We start from the raw sequence: 18,165 nt of genomic DNA, 5'->3' as shown, positions 1-18,165 counted from the left end.
AGCATCGTAAGGCACTTCATGTCTTAGAAGACAGCACAGTTCAGAACAGAGCTAGCAAGGTGGCCCCATGAGACATATAAACACAAGCTGGGTGTTCTTTACATTTTTCTGCACTTTGGTAAAACTAATAACTCATATTTTAAAGTAAATAGATTTTAGCTAATGTTGTAGATCTCCATGTTTTCCTTTATAAATTAAGTCTGTTTAGGGGTGTCTACCTTTTATCAGACTGACAATAGTTACCCTCCACTAATAGCATATATGGTTTTACATTCTACAATGATTCATCATTCTTTTGTTGTTGTTGCTTTGGCTTTTGTTTATTTCTTTTCTTTTCTTTCTTTCTCTTTCTCTCTCTCTTTCTCTTTCTCCTTCTTTTCCTCTTCCTTCCTTCCTTCCTTCCTTCCTTCCTTCCTTCCTTCCTTTCTTTCTTTCTTTCTTTCTTTCTTTCTTTCTTTCTTTCTTTCTTTCTTTCTTTCTTTCTTTCTTTCTTTCTATCTTTCTTTTTTTTTGAGACAGAGTTTCTTTGTGTAGCCCTAGATGTTCTAGAACTCTCTCTGTAGTCCAGGCTGGACTTGAACTTAAAGATTTGCCTGCCTCTGCCTCCTAAGAGTGGGGGTTAAAGGTGTGTGCCACCACGTGCAGCCCATCATTCTTCATTCTATATATACAATGCAATCTAAAGTGTAAGGATCCTTATATTATTTTTCCAATATTCTTTTTATGGTTAAAAAGGAAACATTGTGCTGAAGAATTGCTTGGTGGTTAATAGCATTTACTCTGTAATCCTGAGAATAAGAGTTCAGATGCCATCAGTTACCTAACAACCTACCAGGAATCCTTTATAAAAGCCCATAATTCCAACTTTTAGAGGACATCAAGCTAGAAGGATCACTGGGGATGACATGCTGACTTCCAGCATAGCCAAGATGTGAATTCCCAGGTTCAGGAAGATTACTCTGCCTTAGAAGAGTGTGTGGTAAGTGATAAAGAGGACACATGACATCCTCTCCTGGCCTCCACATGCAGGTCCAGGCATAAGCACCCACATATGTGCATGCATAGACACTCACAGAGACACCCATCCTGCATATAAATAAATATAAATAAATCTTGAAAAAAGAAAACAAAATCTCAAAAGTCTCTCCTCAATCAGCACCCTCTAGCCTTTGTAGTCATTCAGATTCTGACCAAGCTCATAAACAAACATTGTAAATGTAAATATATTTTGAACTCTAGTGCTTACTAATGAAGTGAAATCTACTTAGTTTTCCTAAGCCTATGAACTCTTAAGAAAGTAAAGGAGGAGAAATATGGGTGAGAAGGAGGAATAAGTATGAAAGGTCTTGAGATAATTGTGTGAGTTAGATAAGAAAAATTAATATCAAATACCTAATACAGACATTTTCCTCTCTGTGCTTCATTTTCTTCATGAAATTATAAGACTGATAACACCTAGCAGGTGCTGCTGGGGACAAAATTAGATAGTAGGTATGAAAGTGCTTTGCATCCAACAGTGCACATGCCAATCATGTTTCTCAAGTCTCTCCCAAGGTGAAGTCTGTCCAGTTCAATGTGACTTGAGAGTCCTAGCTCTCATCCCCATCACTCATTCTGCACACTACCCGTGTATTATTCCAGACTTCCACAGAATTATAGAATTTCAGAGTGCCATACCAATCAGAACCCTCAAAAGTTTCCTGGTCCTTCTTTGCCTTTCTACAGATGAGGATTCCCAGGCAGAAGAAATCTACCTGGGTACCATATGCTAATGACTGCCTTGAAGAGTCTAAATCCTAGATATTTCTAGTACAGGGCCAGTGATATTTCTGCTATGAGTTATCTCTGTGATCCCAAACTTTACCCAAGGTTCCCTGAACTTGGATAACATATGAGTACCCTGGAAAACGGCAAAGAAAACTGAGAACTGAAACTAATTGACATCACCAGATGTGAATTGTTGAGTACTAATACATGTCTCCTCCATTCAACTTTTTGAAAAGGAACATAGCTTTGGTGTTCTTGTTCATCTATATCCTAATATAAGATGAATATATTAATAAGCACATGATAGATGAATAGAACATTGAGCATGAAATTGCATATCATAGATCTCTAGAGAATGAGTAGATAAACAAGAGAAGCCTTGTAAGTTTTGTTCTTCTTGTAACTCAGAGAGAGAAGTAGATGGGGGGGGGAAGCTAGACATTAGAGTTAGTCACATGGTTTAAAACAATACAGTTTCAGACAATTGCCATTGGATTAAGCAAAACGGTAAACTCCTGACATTCTTCCTCCTTTGTATAAAGTTCTAAAAATTAAAAGTTGTCATTGGTGGGGTTAGAGGAACGGCTTAGTCTGTAACATGCCTGTCACACAAGCAGAGAGACCAGAATTATGATTCCCAACATTCTTACTTAAAAGTCTAAGTACTGTTGTTTGATTCTGTAGTCTGAACAATATGAAGGCAAAGACAAAAAGATATGTGATGGTTGTAGGACAATCAGCCTAACTTATTGTGAACTCCAGGATTAGTGAGAAATCCTGTTTCAAAAAAAATGTAGGTATCAAATGGTGGAGAAAAGCACTGTGTTCACACCTGGCACATGCACACACTCACATAAACACCTAAATACAAGTACAACACACATACACATACAAAGTTGTCATTGGTTAAGTACTAGAATTACTGCTGAGATTGTCGGAAGGCAATGATAAATGTGAACTATTACCTTGTTCTAACAAGATTTAGAGTTCTTCCTTATCTGGTAGTATCTTTAAACTAAGTGGGTCCAGGACAGGGACAATGGTTCAGTGAGTACAACATTTGCCACATAAGAATGAGAACATGACTTTTGACTAGCACCCAAATAAAAAGTTAGATGTGGTACTGCATGCCTTTAGCCCCAGTGCTGAAAGAACAATACAGAAGGTCAATAAGAAGCCCTATATCAAGAGAAGTAATATGGAATTGCATCCCAAGAACAACTTCTGACTCCATGCATGCATACACTAAGTGATGTATACACATATTTTCAATGTGACCTTCCAATCTCTGGTTTTAAATTATTTTATTGTTGTTACTGTCACCATTTGTATTATTGTTGATTTTCATCTTAATTGTCAAAAATAAGTCATCCAATTCTGGAAAGATCTTCCTCTTATAGTCTCATTGTTAAATAATAACAGTCACACTTGCTCCATTTTCTAGTTTACTACAACACACAATCCCTATATAGCCTTCATCATGCTTCAGAATTCCTCTCCCATATACCTGCTAATGTCCTCCCCCATTTCCTATCTGTATATCAGGTTTTTGTGCTCCTACTAGTACAGTGGTTTCACTATTTTCTATGCATTCAGGCTTTATCTGAATGTAGTCACTAGAGTGATTTTAATAAAGTAATAAAGAGAAAGTACCCAAGGAGCTGAAGGGGTTTGCAACCCCATAGGAGGAACAACAATATGAACTAACCAGTACCCCAAGAGCTCCCTGGGACTAAACCACCAACCAAAGAAAACACATGGTGGGACTCATGGCTCTAGGTGCATATGTAGCAGAGGATGGCCTAGTCAGTCATCAATGGGAGAAGAGGCCCTTGGTCCTGTGAAGGTTCTATGCCTCAGTATAAGGGATTTCCAGGGCCAGGAAGAGGGAGTGGGTGGGTTGGGGAGCTGGGGGAGGGAGGAAGGGATAGGGGGTTTTCAGAGGGGATAACATTTGAAATGTAAAGAAAGAAAATATTTACTAAAAAAGTAAATAAATAAAGCTATTTATGTTACTTAATTTATTTTCTATTGTCTACTATTTTAACACACAAATTCCTTAGCAAGAAATACTAAACCCTTCAAGAGCTGGACCTTTTCTCTATTTCTGAACTCATGTCCCTCTCAGTATCACTAACTCCCACTCACCCACCATGACACACAACTACAAACACACTCATGTAAAGCAGTGTCACTGTCTTCACATATCTTGATAGTCCATACTCTAGGCCTTTGCATGTGTCTTTCCTTCTCCCTAAAACACCATTTCATCTCTTTCTACACATGAACTATTGCTAATTACTTGAGATAATTCCAATTATAGTCTTTGGTAATAATTCTGACTGCAAAGCCATGATGGCTATGATTCACCTGGCACTCCAGCAGCACTTGAGGCATGTCTGTCATTGAGATTATCATCTGTTCTGATCATTTACATTCCTGTCTTCCATCCTAACTGCAGTTTTCACGAGAAAAATAGGTTGTGGTATTTGAAACGCTGTATCCAAGAAATTGTGCCACTACATGTTATACATTTCCCCTTGTAGAGTAAAGCAGCTTTTTTTTCTGATCTTTTCAAATGAACATATAGACACATATGTCTAGTATACATGTCTTGTATGTGTTTGACCAAATACATTAAATACTACTATGAAAACAAAGTGATTTGTATCCTTACATCTTGAGATACAATAAGTGAGCATTGATAATAAATTGAAGCCGTATTGAAAGGAACAATAGCTCCTATGAGACAGGGGATGCAATCAATAAGTAGATTTGGAAATGTGTTTAAAAAAAGCAAAGGGTATTTCCAGGAAGAATTCATTAATTTGTTTCCATAAAAAACAAACAAACAAACAAACAAAAAACTTCGTGGTACAGATCATTATTTTATATTTTGGAGGTCTCAGGATTGAGAACATAAAAATAAGTGTTCATTTCCACATTATCTAGCAAGAAGCATCTAGAAGCAGATATGTTACTTGAGCTAGAGATATATAGAGATGTTCTATATTTTATTACAGATGCTTTGCAGGATTGGAACCCTGTGAGACTCTGGGTTGTCAACCCTGGAAAGCATTTAGTGACATCTTAGTGATCCTGACAGCTAAGTAAACATGTTCTATGTTACAAAGGTATGCTTTTAAAACATTTTATGTTATTCATACAAGTATATAATGTGTTTTGATCAAATCCTCCCATTCCCTCTCTTTCATTTGTGCCCCTATTGCCCCAACACTTTTTTTTCTTCCCAACTTGGTGTTCTCTCTCTCTCTCTCTCTCTCTCTCTCTCTCTCTCTCTCTCTCTCTCTCTCTCTCTCTCTCTCTCTCTCTCTCTCTCTTATTGGGGGGGGGGCTTTTTATTAGATGTTTTCTTCATTTATATTTCAAATGTTGTCCCCTTTGCCTGATTCCTCTCAGAAAACCCCCAATCCCATCTACCCTCCCCTGCTCACCAACCCACCCACTCACTCTTCCCTCTCCTGGCATCCCCCTACACTGGGACACCAAGCCTTAACAGGACCAAGGGACTCTCCTCCCATTGATCTCTAACAAAGTTGTCCTCGGCTGCATATGAAGCTGTAGCAATGTGTCCCTTCCTCCCTGTGTACTCTTTGGTCCTTTCTCTAGGTCCTCCATTAGGGAACCTGTGTTCAGTCCAATGGTTAGCTGCCAGCATCCACTTCTATATTTGTCAGGCACTGGCAAAGACTCTCAGGAAACAGCTGTATCAGGTTCCTGTCAACAAGCACTTGTTGGCATCCACAATATTGTCTAAGTTTGGTAACTGTATATGGGATGGATACCCAGGAGGAGCAGTCTCTGGATGGCCTTTCCTTCAGTCTCTGCTCCAGAATTTTTCTCTTTATCTCCTCCCATGGGTATTTTGTTCCCCCTTCTAAGAAGGACCAAGTTATCCACACTTTGGTCTTCCTTCTTTTTGAGCTTAATGAATTGTATCTGGGGTATTCTGAGCTTCTGGGCTAGTATCAGTGAGTGTATGCCATGTGTGTTCTTTTGTGATAGGGTTATCTCACTCAGGATATTTCCTAGTTCTATCCATTTCCCTAAGAATTTCATGAATTCATTGTTTTTAATAGCTGAGTAGTGCTCCATTGTGAAAATGTACCACATTTTCTGTATCCATTCCTCTGTTGAGGGACATCTGGGTTTTTTCCAGCTTCTGACCATTATAAATAAGGCTGCTATGAACATAGAGCATGTGTCCTTATTACATGTTGGAGCATCTTCGGAATATATGCCCAGGAGTGGTATAGCTGGGTCCTCAGGTAGTACTATGTCCAATTTTCTGAGGAATCACCAGATTGATTTCCAAAGTGCTTGTACTAGCTTGCAATCCCACCAACAATGGAGGACTGTTCCTCTTTCTCCACATCCTTGCCAACATCTACTTTTACCTGAGTTTTCGATCTTAGCCATTCTGACTGGTATGAGATAGAATCTCAGGGTTGTTCTGATTTGCATTTCCTTGATGGCTAAGGATGTTGAACATTTCTCTAGGTGCTTCTTAGCCATTCTGTACTCCTCAGTTGAGATTCTTTGTTTAGCTCTGTACCCAATTTTTAAGAGGGTTATTTGGTTCTCTGGAGTCTAACTTCTTGAATTCTTTGTATATATTGGATATTAGCCTTCTATCAGATGTAGGGTTGGTAAAGATCTTTTACCACTCTGTTAGTTGTCGTTTTATCCTACTGACACTGTCCTTTGCCTTATAGAAGCTTTGCAATTTTATGAGGTCCCATTTGTCAATTCTTGATCTTAGAACATAAGCCATTGGTGTTCTGTTCTGGAAATTTTCCCCTGCGCCCATGTCCTCGAGGCTCTTCCCCTTTTTCTTTTCTTTTAGTTTCAGTGTATCTGGTTTTATGTGGAGGTCCTTGATCCACTTAGACTTGAGCTTTGTACAAGGAGATATGAATGGATAGATTTGCATTTTTCTACATGCTTACTGTTAGTTGAGCCAGCACCATTTGTTGAAAATGCTTTCCTTTTTTCCACTGGAGGGTTTTAGCTCCTTTGTCAAAGATCAAGGACCATATGTGCGTGGGTCCATTTCTTCAATTCTGTTCCATTGATCTACCTCCCTGTTTCTGTACCAGTACCATGCAGTTTTATCACTACTACTCTGTAATTCAGCTTGAGGTCAGGGATGGTGATTCCCCCAGAAATTTTTTTATGTTGATAATATTTTTTTGCTGTCCTGGTTTTTTTGTTATTCCAGATGAATTTGCAAATTGCTCTTTCTAACAGTGAAGAATTGAATTAGATTTTTTTTAACAGAAGAAAATGTTAGCATGCATTGAATCCACTTAGTGGGGCCTGTATGTGCATGGAAATGGGACCATCTCCTGAAGAAAGGAAAAGCCCTTACGACCTGCATCCTTAAAGAAAGGTGACTTTCCCTATCTCAGCAGCTCTCAACTGCTTAGATGAGGATTAGACTCCATAACCCTTTCCAAATCTATGGTGAATTTTTGCTAGATCTCTTGCATACTGTTCTAGGTTCATGTATGAAGCTAACTATGCTGTCATGTCTGGCAAATACTGGTTTTGCTGAAGTCAACTATTCTCTCTGGCTCTTACAATCTTTCTGTCCTTTCTTTCCATATGATCACTGAGTCTTGGTAGGAAGGGATACAGTAAATATGTTTCATTTAGAAATGAGTACTTGGCCATCTTTTATTCTCTGCACACTGAACAATTGTGTGTATCCATAGTAAAGACTCATCATTTTCCAGTCTTCCTGTTTCAGCTTCCTCTCTACCACTATAACAGTGAGGGACAGTGGGCCTCAGCATTGAAATAGAGATTGTATTTGTTACCTGTGTTATTTGTCAATCTTTTCACACAAATTCTAGTCTTTTGATATCATCTGTTTAAGAACTCCATGTATTTAGCCAGATACAAGAGTACTTACTACGGAGCCGTCTGTCCCAAGTGTAGCTTCATTAGATCAATTTCTTATGTCTAATCTTTCCTTCAAGTCAACTGAGGTACAGGCAAAGGTAAAAATAAAGCATCACAAATGTCTGACATTAGACTAAATAGCTGAAGAAACATGAGCATCAAAGGGCTAAAATATGGGTACAAAGAAAAGATTATATTTAAAAGAGTAGAACTCAGTTCTATTTCCAGCTCAGAACACAGAACAGACATGTGGATGGAGGGCTATAGACAAGCATGATGTTTGACACTGATAAACAGAGACTGTATAAAAATAATGATATGGATATGAAAACCAAAAGTAGAATTATGCTTCAAATTTATCACTTTTTCTATTTTGCACATTTAATAATGTTGCCTCTGTTAATGAAGTTATATGCACATTTTGTGGGCAGAATAAAAGCTAATTTGCATTAAAATCTTATAAAATGTTCGGACATTTAAAAAGATGACCACCTTGTCATATCCATTTCAAAAGCCTATCTACATAGGCTTTTATAGGGCTGATATAGGGCTGAATCAATTACTCTTCTAAAATAAAATTTTATTGCATATATTTACTATATATAATGATGGATTTCATAAAAGTAGATTAGGTAGTTTGACTATATGCAACTATGAACTCCCCTTTGAATCAAGTGATTTTTAAATTATAGTAGATTTTTGGTCATCACAATTGTATGTATCCTAGTTTGATCTTTGTTAATGTGATAAACATCATAATCAAAAACAATTTAGAGGAGGAAATGGTTTATTTGGCTTATACTTCCAGGTAACAATACTCTATTGAAGGAAGTCAGGGCAGGAATTCAATCAGAAACTGAAAAAGCAACTGTGGAGAAATGTTACTTGTTGCCTTTCTCCCTAATTCATGCTTAATTAGTTTTCTTATATAGCCTATGACTGCTCAAGAATAGCACCACCCACAGCAGGCCCTCCAAAACTAATCAAAAATCAAAACAATTCCTCACAGACACGGCCACAGGCCCACATGATAGACACAATTCCTGAGTTAAGGTTTCCTCTTTTCTGGTGACTCTAGGCTATGGAAGTTGATATATGATCTAACCAACAGCATGAGCATGTTTATTCAGATCCTCAGCTTCAATAAATGATACCAAATAATTTCTAATTTTCAAAACTTTAGAAAACAATGGAGAAAGACATATTGTTTCTAATAAGCCTGTAGCCACACCCTAATCTCCACATTTGTCCTTTTCTAGGCCGATGCACCATTAGCTGCCACTCCTCAGAGTCGTTCCATTTTCCAGCATTCTGCCATCACTAGCCCATGTCTAATCTCCATGCTAAACATCTACCAGTAATCCCATCACAATTAACTCAGATGCCAACATCTCCATCAGTCTCATGTGGCTCTCCTTTGAACATCACCCTATGTGGAGTGTAGCATAAGCCACTTCAGAACACCCAAGAGTTTTCTTTATACAAATGTGCATCTTTGCTGGTATGCATAGCTCCTTCACTAGATGACAAGCATTCTCAGGGCACATTAAAAGCTACTTAAAATGAGCTACTAAAGCCAATATTATAAAACTCTTAAAAGAAAAAAATGAAGACAAATCTCTGTAAAATTGAGTGGGTATTAATTTCTCAGATATAAAACCAAGAGTGTAAACAATGAAGGAAAAACAGAAAGAGTAGACTTCATTAAAAAATGCAACATTTTTATAGCAGCATTTTTGTGTTGGCATATATATTGTCATATGTATGCCATATTAAATGTAAACACATATACATATATACAAATATTTTTATGCTGCAAATTTTACCACTAAAATGCAGTAAAATTTCTATATCTGCAAAAAGAAACTTGCAACTCTAATATATAAATATATCATAGCTCAATAACAAATAATAATGCCATTTTTATGTGAACAACAAAAATTTTTTAATTAGGTATTTATTTCATTTACATTCCCAATGCTATCCCAAAAGTCCCCTACACCCATTCCCCCACCCACCCACTCCCACTTCTTGGCCCTGGCGTTCCCCTGTATTGAGGCATATAAAGTTTGCAAGAACAAGGGGCCTCTCTTTCCACTGATGACTGACTAAGCTATCTTCTGATACATATGCAGCTAGAGACACGAGCTCCGAGGGGTACTGGTTAGTTCATATTGTTGTTCAACCTATAGGGTTGTAGATCCCTTTAGCTCCTTGGTTACTTTATCTAGCTCCTCCATTGGGGGCCCTGTGTTCCATCCAATAGCTGACTGTGAGCATCCACTTCTGTGTTTGCTAGGCCCCGGCATTGTCTCACAAGAGACAGCTATATCTGGGTCCTTTCAGCAAAATCTTGCTAGTGTATGCAATGGTGTCAGCGTTTGGTGGCTGATTATGGGATGGATCCCCGGGTATGGCAGTCTCTAGATGGTCCACCCTTTCGTCTCTGCTCCAAACTTTGTCTCTGTAACTCCTTCCATGGGTATTTGTTCCCAATTCTAAGAAGGGGCAAAGTATCTACACTTTGGTCTTTGTTCTTAAGTTTCATGTGTTTAGCAAATTGTATCTTATATCTTCGGTATTCTAAGTTTCTGGGCTAATATCCACTATCAGTACAGACATTCTTAAAGGAGCTATACAAATAATTGAAACATGCAAGGAAAGATATTCAATATAGTAAGTCTTTAAGCAAATGTAAACCAAAGCCATAATGGCATATTTCACATTCACTAACATGATTAAAATAAAACAGAAAATAACAAGTGTTAGGTAGATACAGAAAAATTAGGACCTTCAGTCAAGTCTAGGGAGACATATGTGGCATAGTCACTGAGAAACAGTTTGGCAGCTTTCCAAATATTTCAATGAGTTACTCTGTGAACTATCAATCTCATTTCTAGTAAAATGAAGATCTGACCCAAGGAGAGTGAACACACATGTACACTCATAAACCTGTACATGCATACTTCACAGGAACAAACATTGCAGTATGTAAAAGGCAGGAACAATTCATGTAGATGTGAACTGGTAAATGACTAATTTCATGTGGTTTACCCATAATATGGAATATTAATAGACCATGAAAGAAATGAGACTTTTACACACTCTTTAACATAGCTGGACTTCACTGATGGTAAGGAAAAGAAACCAATAGAAGAAAGAAAGTACACTTTGTGTGTAACTAAAAGGCAGACTTGAAGGAATGTAAATGCTGAAGACCACTTCCTGGGCATTTTAGCACAAAATAATGAAAATGCTCTAAAATTATGTTGTGATGATAATTACATAGTTTTGAGAAAATACTAAAACAAAGAATTTTATAACTTAAATTGATTGACTTTACAGTCTATGAATTGTAATATCAACAAATTTATAAACATTTACATACATAATATGTGGATACATATATAAATACGCTCTGTACATACATCTGTGTCCAATACAAACAGATCAATAATAGGTAATCATACCCATGTTCCCTAGCAAAACCTAAATCACATTCTTGAAATAGATAGCACAATCTGTCTGAGACCCACCCTCTTAACCACTGCAGTTTTGACAATATCCCTGTGACTCATTCTCTCTTGAGGTCCAGTGAATCTCCCCCAAGCATCTGTCATATTCACTGGAAACTAAGTTATAATCTGAGGTAGCAGTTCAGCGCTCTTGAAGATAATTAGTTTTTAACATTTCTTCACAGGTAATAGTCATTATCTCACACAATGGATAAGATCTTAGCTTACTTAGTGGATCTTCTCAAGCCTAACATACTCAACAAGTACAAACAAGCTACCATTTAGCTTTGGAATTAGATTAAGAATAGGCATTATCTATTTGTCTAACTAATACACTAAGCACCAACTCAAAGGTTTTGCCTCTAGGATCTTATATTCTAATAAGGAAAATGAAAAGGCAAATGGAGGGGAAATGGTTCTGCCTTTTTAAAATTACAGATATTTATTTATTCTTTTAAAAAATAAGTAGACAATAATATTGCAACATGATGACTTCTTCTGGATCACAAATCCAGCTTGAATTCATGGAGCATAAGAACTCAGAAGAAACAGCATCCTGTGGCCCAAACTCCAGAGCATCTATCTTCCTCTATGGAGTAAAACATTCAAACTTAAACTTAACACCAGGAATGGGATGGGGCCATGAACCTCCTACCATGATATTACTTAGTCCAGGCCACAGAGAAAGCTAGTACATGAGGTAGAGTTTCCTGAAAATACATAATGTCCATCTGAATTAAATTTTACATAAACTACAAATATTTTAATACTACTTGTATTGATTCTTTGAGAACCTCATGTAATGTATTTTGGTAATCTCTCATTCCTCAACTAGTTCCAGATCTGCTTCCACTTCCTTGCCCACCCAGCTTTCTGTTGCTCTCTCATCTTTTCTAATTCCATCACATATGTGGTTCCATAGTGCTGAAACTGTTGAGAAAAGTATTTGTAGGTCAACCCAGATTTGGAAGGATGGTAGCTATGATGGTGATTATGCTGATTCATTCTTCCAGGCATGCATTCATTCATTCAGCAAATATGTATTCAACTCTGAGTAAGTAAACAGAATCGTACTTTGCTCTGATGACAGAGGAAAGACACAAAACCATGCACATCCACCTCTAGTACTCCCCATAATTTAACTGAGTGGGAAAAAATACTAGAAAAAAAATGGTCACAAGTGACCAGGGTTACAGTGACCCTGATTAGTATTGAATGGAATTCATCTACAAAGCAATAAAAGTTTCCAAGGCCAAGGTTCCCAAAGAAACCAGAAGAGCTGACCTGACTAGAGAAACAAGAAAGGGCTCTTATGATCAGTAAACATGAGATATAAAGTACTCTGTGAAATGAGGGAGAAGAGCATGTAGGAACAAGAGAGAGGTTCTATGAAAGACTTGGTGATAGCATGGGGTACTGCAGTACATTAATGGAACTGAGATCATCCAGTGATATTAGAATAGGAGGAAGAGGCTACTTAGTGGGTGTATGTAAAAACCTCAGAATGTGGTCAACTATTTTAAGCAAATGTAGGGTATGGTATGACTCTGAGTGTCCTGGAGAGATGTGTTGGGGAGCTAAAGCAGAAACAGGGAGATGGGTGGAGACCATTTGTCTCAATCAGTTAAACTTACTGTGAACTTGTGTTACTGCTATGCACCATTAGGCACAATCTGCAGACTCTTCTTTAATCTCAAGAAATAAAAAACGTGAGTAGGAGCCTGAAACACACCAGGGAAGTGACAAGCCCTCCCTGCTCAGACATCTGAACTGCCTCTGTGACTCCCTCCAATTAACTGTATGACAGATTTAGTCCTTTATTCTCTCAGAGCCCTAGTTGGTTTCATCATATATAAAAGGTAAATAATATCCATCTCATGGGTTGTGGAAAGGAATATAAGGAGGCAGGCTATGAATCAACCTTGAATGAAGATAATTATCTGGTTAGCATCATTATATCATTATTACTTAACATTATAGTTACTTATTGCATCATGTCCTCACTTAATGGAAAATAATAATAAATTTCAAACAGTTTCTAATGAACTAAAATTATTTGGCATCTGAAGTCACAGAGGCTGGTAATGTGGCATGTAATATTATTGAAAGAGTGTGATATAACTGAAAGAGTAACAGACGAAATATCAGGCAGCAAACACTCTATCCAGGTAGCTCTCTGAGTATCAGTTTCTTCATATCTCCACACAGTTTTATTTTTCTTGCTCACATTTTACAAAATGCAAAAATAGCATATGACAGATACTGATTTATTTATTCAACTGATATAAGTCTGTGTCATTTCTGGTCTCCAACCTTGGAACCAGCAGAGTGTTAGTTTTTCTAGATAAAATGATTAGTGTGTTAAGTCTTTCTGGGCCTGTGTCTTGTGGCGGAGTCACAGTCTATGCCATGGAATGTGTAGAACCCAAATGAGACCATATTGTCTAGAAGAACTGTGAAAATCCACTAGAGAAAACTCCAGATAACCAAGAACAAGAACAGGCTCATGCCTAAAAATCTTTTAATGTTTTAAAGGCAAAAACCACAAAGAACATTATTTACATCAAAATTAGATGAGGGTCAGAGTAACTTTTAAACATTCATTTCTGGAAAAATATAGTAATTATTTTAGACAAAGCAATTATAGTTTACTTATAGTATCTCAGGTATATTTGTATAGGTTAAGTTTGTATAAATATTAGTTTAGTTAATACATCTGGACCATGGTCAAGGTCTTGGAAATATCAAATGTGTTGTCAAGGCAGCTATGACTGTTGGGAGGTGGAATAGAGGGCAAATTACTATTCAAATAAACACAAAATGGAGTTAGGACATGATGGCATCAGGACAATGATTAGCACTGTGTGTGTCCAGAGTACAAAGGAGGGGTATGTAGATATGTGCATGTATGAGGGGAAAGATTGTGTTACAGTTCTTTAAAACCTGGGGTCACAGAGGGGGTAGTAGAAGTACCAAGTCATAAGAGTGTGTGTGAAGCACATGGAAGAGATTTTAGCATCCCAAATTCTAAGATGAAAGAACATAAGGGAAGGTAAAGTTCAGAGGCAAGAAGTCAGTGCCAACTTGCATCTCACTATTGCTTCTCCCCACAGAAATGGCAACAACAACCCCCTGTAGCCATGGCAGCAGCAGGGAATGCCCAGATGGTTCATACAAACGTGGTTAAGGCTAAGGTCCAAACCTACTGGGGAGGAAAAAGGACCTGAGGCGGCTCAGACAACAATTACCAGCCCTCAAACTCTTGTGACTATCAGAGATGAAACTATAGTAGGTAGAGCCTGGATGTAGTATTTGATTGAGCCCTTGTGCAAGGATTTTAGACAGCACTTTCGGGGAACATAAAATGGAGCCAACACCATTGATGATCCTGCTAACAGAAGATTCTGGATAAAATTTAGTCAACTGGAGAAACAGAAAGAAATTAATTCACCACTCCAAAGAGTGGTGTCTTATTATTCTCTTGCTACTAGATCTTATAGAAAAGTACCCTGACAAGCTGATTAATGGTCCACCATCTACAAAGAGGTTTGAAAACTGGTTTTTTTTTTTAAGAAAATAAGTCTTATGATTCTCTCCCTCCCCCTTGATGTTTCCTACGCTAGATGATTCTGACTTTATTCTAAATGGGCTACAAAGCCAGCCTATATTCAAAGAAAACAGATGACTTGTTCATTTTCTGATCTCTGATATCAAAGTGGTGGTGGTATGTCATCTTCTAGAACATTGGTTTTCTAACAGCCAAAGAGCAAATAGTGGTTCTGAAAACCAAGGCTCTTTAGTTGTACCATCCTTCACATCTCCCAACTCCTATTCACTACTTCTTTCTACATCTTATTCTGTCCATCTCTTCTTTGCCATACATTCATTTTTACTTAGTAGAAAAGAAGGGTACATAATAGGAACATGGCAGAGACCAAGGAGTCTAACACTGAAGCCTTTTTATTTGGGCCTTACTGTCTTCCCAATAATGAGGCAGTGCCTGTTTATGTCACTTTCACAGCTGGAATAAGGGAGACTCTTCTCTACTCCCAGAACTAGAAGTCCTGGAAGCCCCTTAAGACCAAGAGAAGTCCTAGAAGACAGATATACCTAGATATCTGTTCACAGGCCTGTTGTGGTCAGCCATTCCATGATCATGTATTCATTTACTCACTAATTCAATAAATATGCATTCTCTATTTGGTGCTGGGTTTTGCAAGATGCTTTTGTCATAAAGATTAGCTAAGCTGCCTTGAGGACATAATGTGTAAACAATTCACAGTAAAACATTCTACTAAGTGTTATAGCAAAGCTCATGTGACCCAGGGCTGAGCTCCTAAGAAGAATTATACTAGGACAATGCCACACCTAGTTGTATGCCATTCTGCTTTTCCAAATAAAAACTGTTTAGGGTGGAATTGTTGCTAGAATTCCCTCTTCTTCATTCACCTGATGTGAACACAAAAACTAATTCTCAGCACAAAGGGAGTAAGAGCTAGATCTTCCTGGAGTCAAATTTGAGTGACTATGCACATATGGATTTAGGTTATTGCAATGTCCATGTTCCAGTGTAGAAGCAGTTTTGTGGAGTTTTTATAGCAACAAAACAAAGAAAGTTATAAATCATGAACTTTTCCAAATATACTGGTAGAAGTATTAGAAGATCACAGTCAGGCAAAGAGGCCTCTGTTTCTATCTGACTATATTTTTAACCCTTTGATTGGTAAAGAGTATAGTTTTGTTTTAGTATATTTTAGGAGTTTTATCCACTTATCATGGTGTTATGTGGATGACATAGAAGTGGGTTTTGGGGGAGCTCTGGATCTACAATAGTCTAAACTCCCCAGACATTGAAACTTAATCTGTCAACCTTTGTAGGAACAGCTTCTTCTCAGAAATTCTTACTCTAGTAACCTTAAAGAACTGATTGTCTGATTGTTTTTGGTTCTTTTTGTTTGTTTGTTTTTCCAACACGGTTGTAGGGTTAATGGGGTTCCGTGTCTGGGCCATTCGGGGAGACAGGATACAGGACACAGGAAGTTTGACCATGCTTGCCTCACTCTGTCACCGGGTGGGTGTTGGTCTGTAGGGAAACCCCGGGACACTGCTCCAGGGGTGGAGACGTGCAATCTGAGCTGTGGGACTGCTAGAGCTTGCTTAGGGTCCCGGGCTTTCAAGGAGGCCAGGGCTGTCTGATTCTCAGGCTCTTGGATAACCAGACTTGGAAGTGAGCAGCAGAAGAGCTAAGAATGGAGTGAGAGCCCAAGGGCTGGATCTAGCCTAGAGCTGAGGGGGAAAAGAAGGGAAAAATGGGAAGCTCCAGCTGGTCCTGCAGGGAGAGTTGTTGGCTTGATGGCAGCAACTTTAGGGTCACCAGGGTTTCCAGCCTTAGCTCAACAAGGAACTATGGTGCTTTTCACAGTCCCACAAATGGTCTTTGTATACAATCACATCTGAGTGCTCTCATAATGCTTCTTTAACTGTAGGAAGAAGCCTAAGAGAATCACATTTGAGTGAAGTGTATGGTAAATAAGCAGGTTGGGAGAAGGGGTGAAGCTAAGTTCACTGACAAGGAATGAGGACTCAAGGAGGAACCAGAAGACAGCCTAAGGCATTGTAGAATTATGGTATAGTCACCATTATGAAGGGTTGTAAGGGTTTGGAAAGGTAAGAAGATATTCTTGGACTCAGTTTTAAAACAAGATAAAAGGGTCAAGAATGTAAAAATGTGAGTTTCTATATGCTTCAGTGATATATCTGAAGTTGGAAAGAAAATTAATAAGAATGCAAATTTTTCCTACCTTAAAATGAGTACTCTGCTAAGTAAAAGATAAGGAAAATCCTTTTGCTGAGGAATTCAAAAGCCAGTGACTATGTGATTTCCTACTTAGAGAATCCCTGGGTGTTACCTGTTCTGTGAGAGGGCACATGACTCAGAGACACAAGGAAGGTAAGGAAGTACATGATATACTGAGCTAGACAGAAGCCAGCATGAGTACCAGGATGAAAGATAAGTTGGGAATCTTGGCACTGGTCTATGTATATCAGATGAGGAAAGGAAAGATGTGTTGTATAGAAAGGTCAGAATTCAACCAAGACAAGAGAGAGAGATGCATTATTAAAGCAGATTAGATTTAAGAATAATCCAGACTCCCTGTATCCTCTCCCATCCCAGGCCTTCAGCTAGAAACCCCTTCTGAGTGAGACCCACACATCTTCCCTTGGGATCTCCTCATTAGCCAGTTTCTTTGGCTCTGTGGATTGTAGCATGTTCATCCTGAATTATGCACACCTATGAGTACATACCACATGTGTCTTTTTGGGTCTGGTTACCTCACTTGGAATAACATTCTCAAGTTCCATTCATTTGACTGCAGAATTCATGACGTCTTTGTTTTTCATAGCTAAATGGTATTCCATTCCATAAATGTACCACATTTTCTTTATCCATTCTTTAGATGAGGGCCATTCATTTGTTTCCAATTTCTGGATATTATGAATCATGATTCTATGAACATGTGTGAGCAAGAGATTCTGTAATATTGTGGGGCATCTTTGGGGTATATGCCCAGGAGTGATACAGCTGGGTTTTGAGGTATAACTTTTCCCAGTCTTCTGAGAAACTGCCTAATTGAATTCCAAAATTTTTGTACAACTTTGCTTTCCCACCAGCAGTGGAGGAGTGTTCCCCTTGCTCCACAACCTCACCAGCATGTGCTGTCACTTGACTTTTTTATCTTAGTCATTCTGATGGATGTAATATGGAATCTTAGGGTTGTCTTTATTTGCATTTTCCTGATGACTAAAGGATTTCAATATTTCATTAAGTGTTTCTTGGCTATTTGAGTTTCCTCTGTTGAAAATTCTTTATTCATCTCTGTACCCCAATTTTTAATTGGATTATTTAGATTTTTGGTGCCTAACTTCTTGAGTTCTTCATAAATTTTGGATATTA

Source organism: Mus caroli, unplaced genomic scaffold (genome assembly GCF_978045245.1).
Source record: "Mus caroli unplaced genomic scaffold, Mus_caroli_1 scaffold_3, whole genome shotgun sequence".
Classification (NCBI taxonomy): Eukaryota; Metazoa; Chordata; class Mammalia; order Rodentia; family Muridae; genus Mus; species Mus caroli.
Note: the sequence above shows the minus strand (reverse complement) of the source record.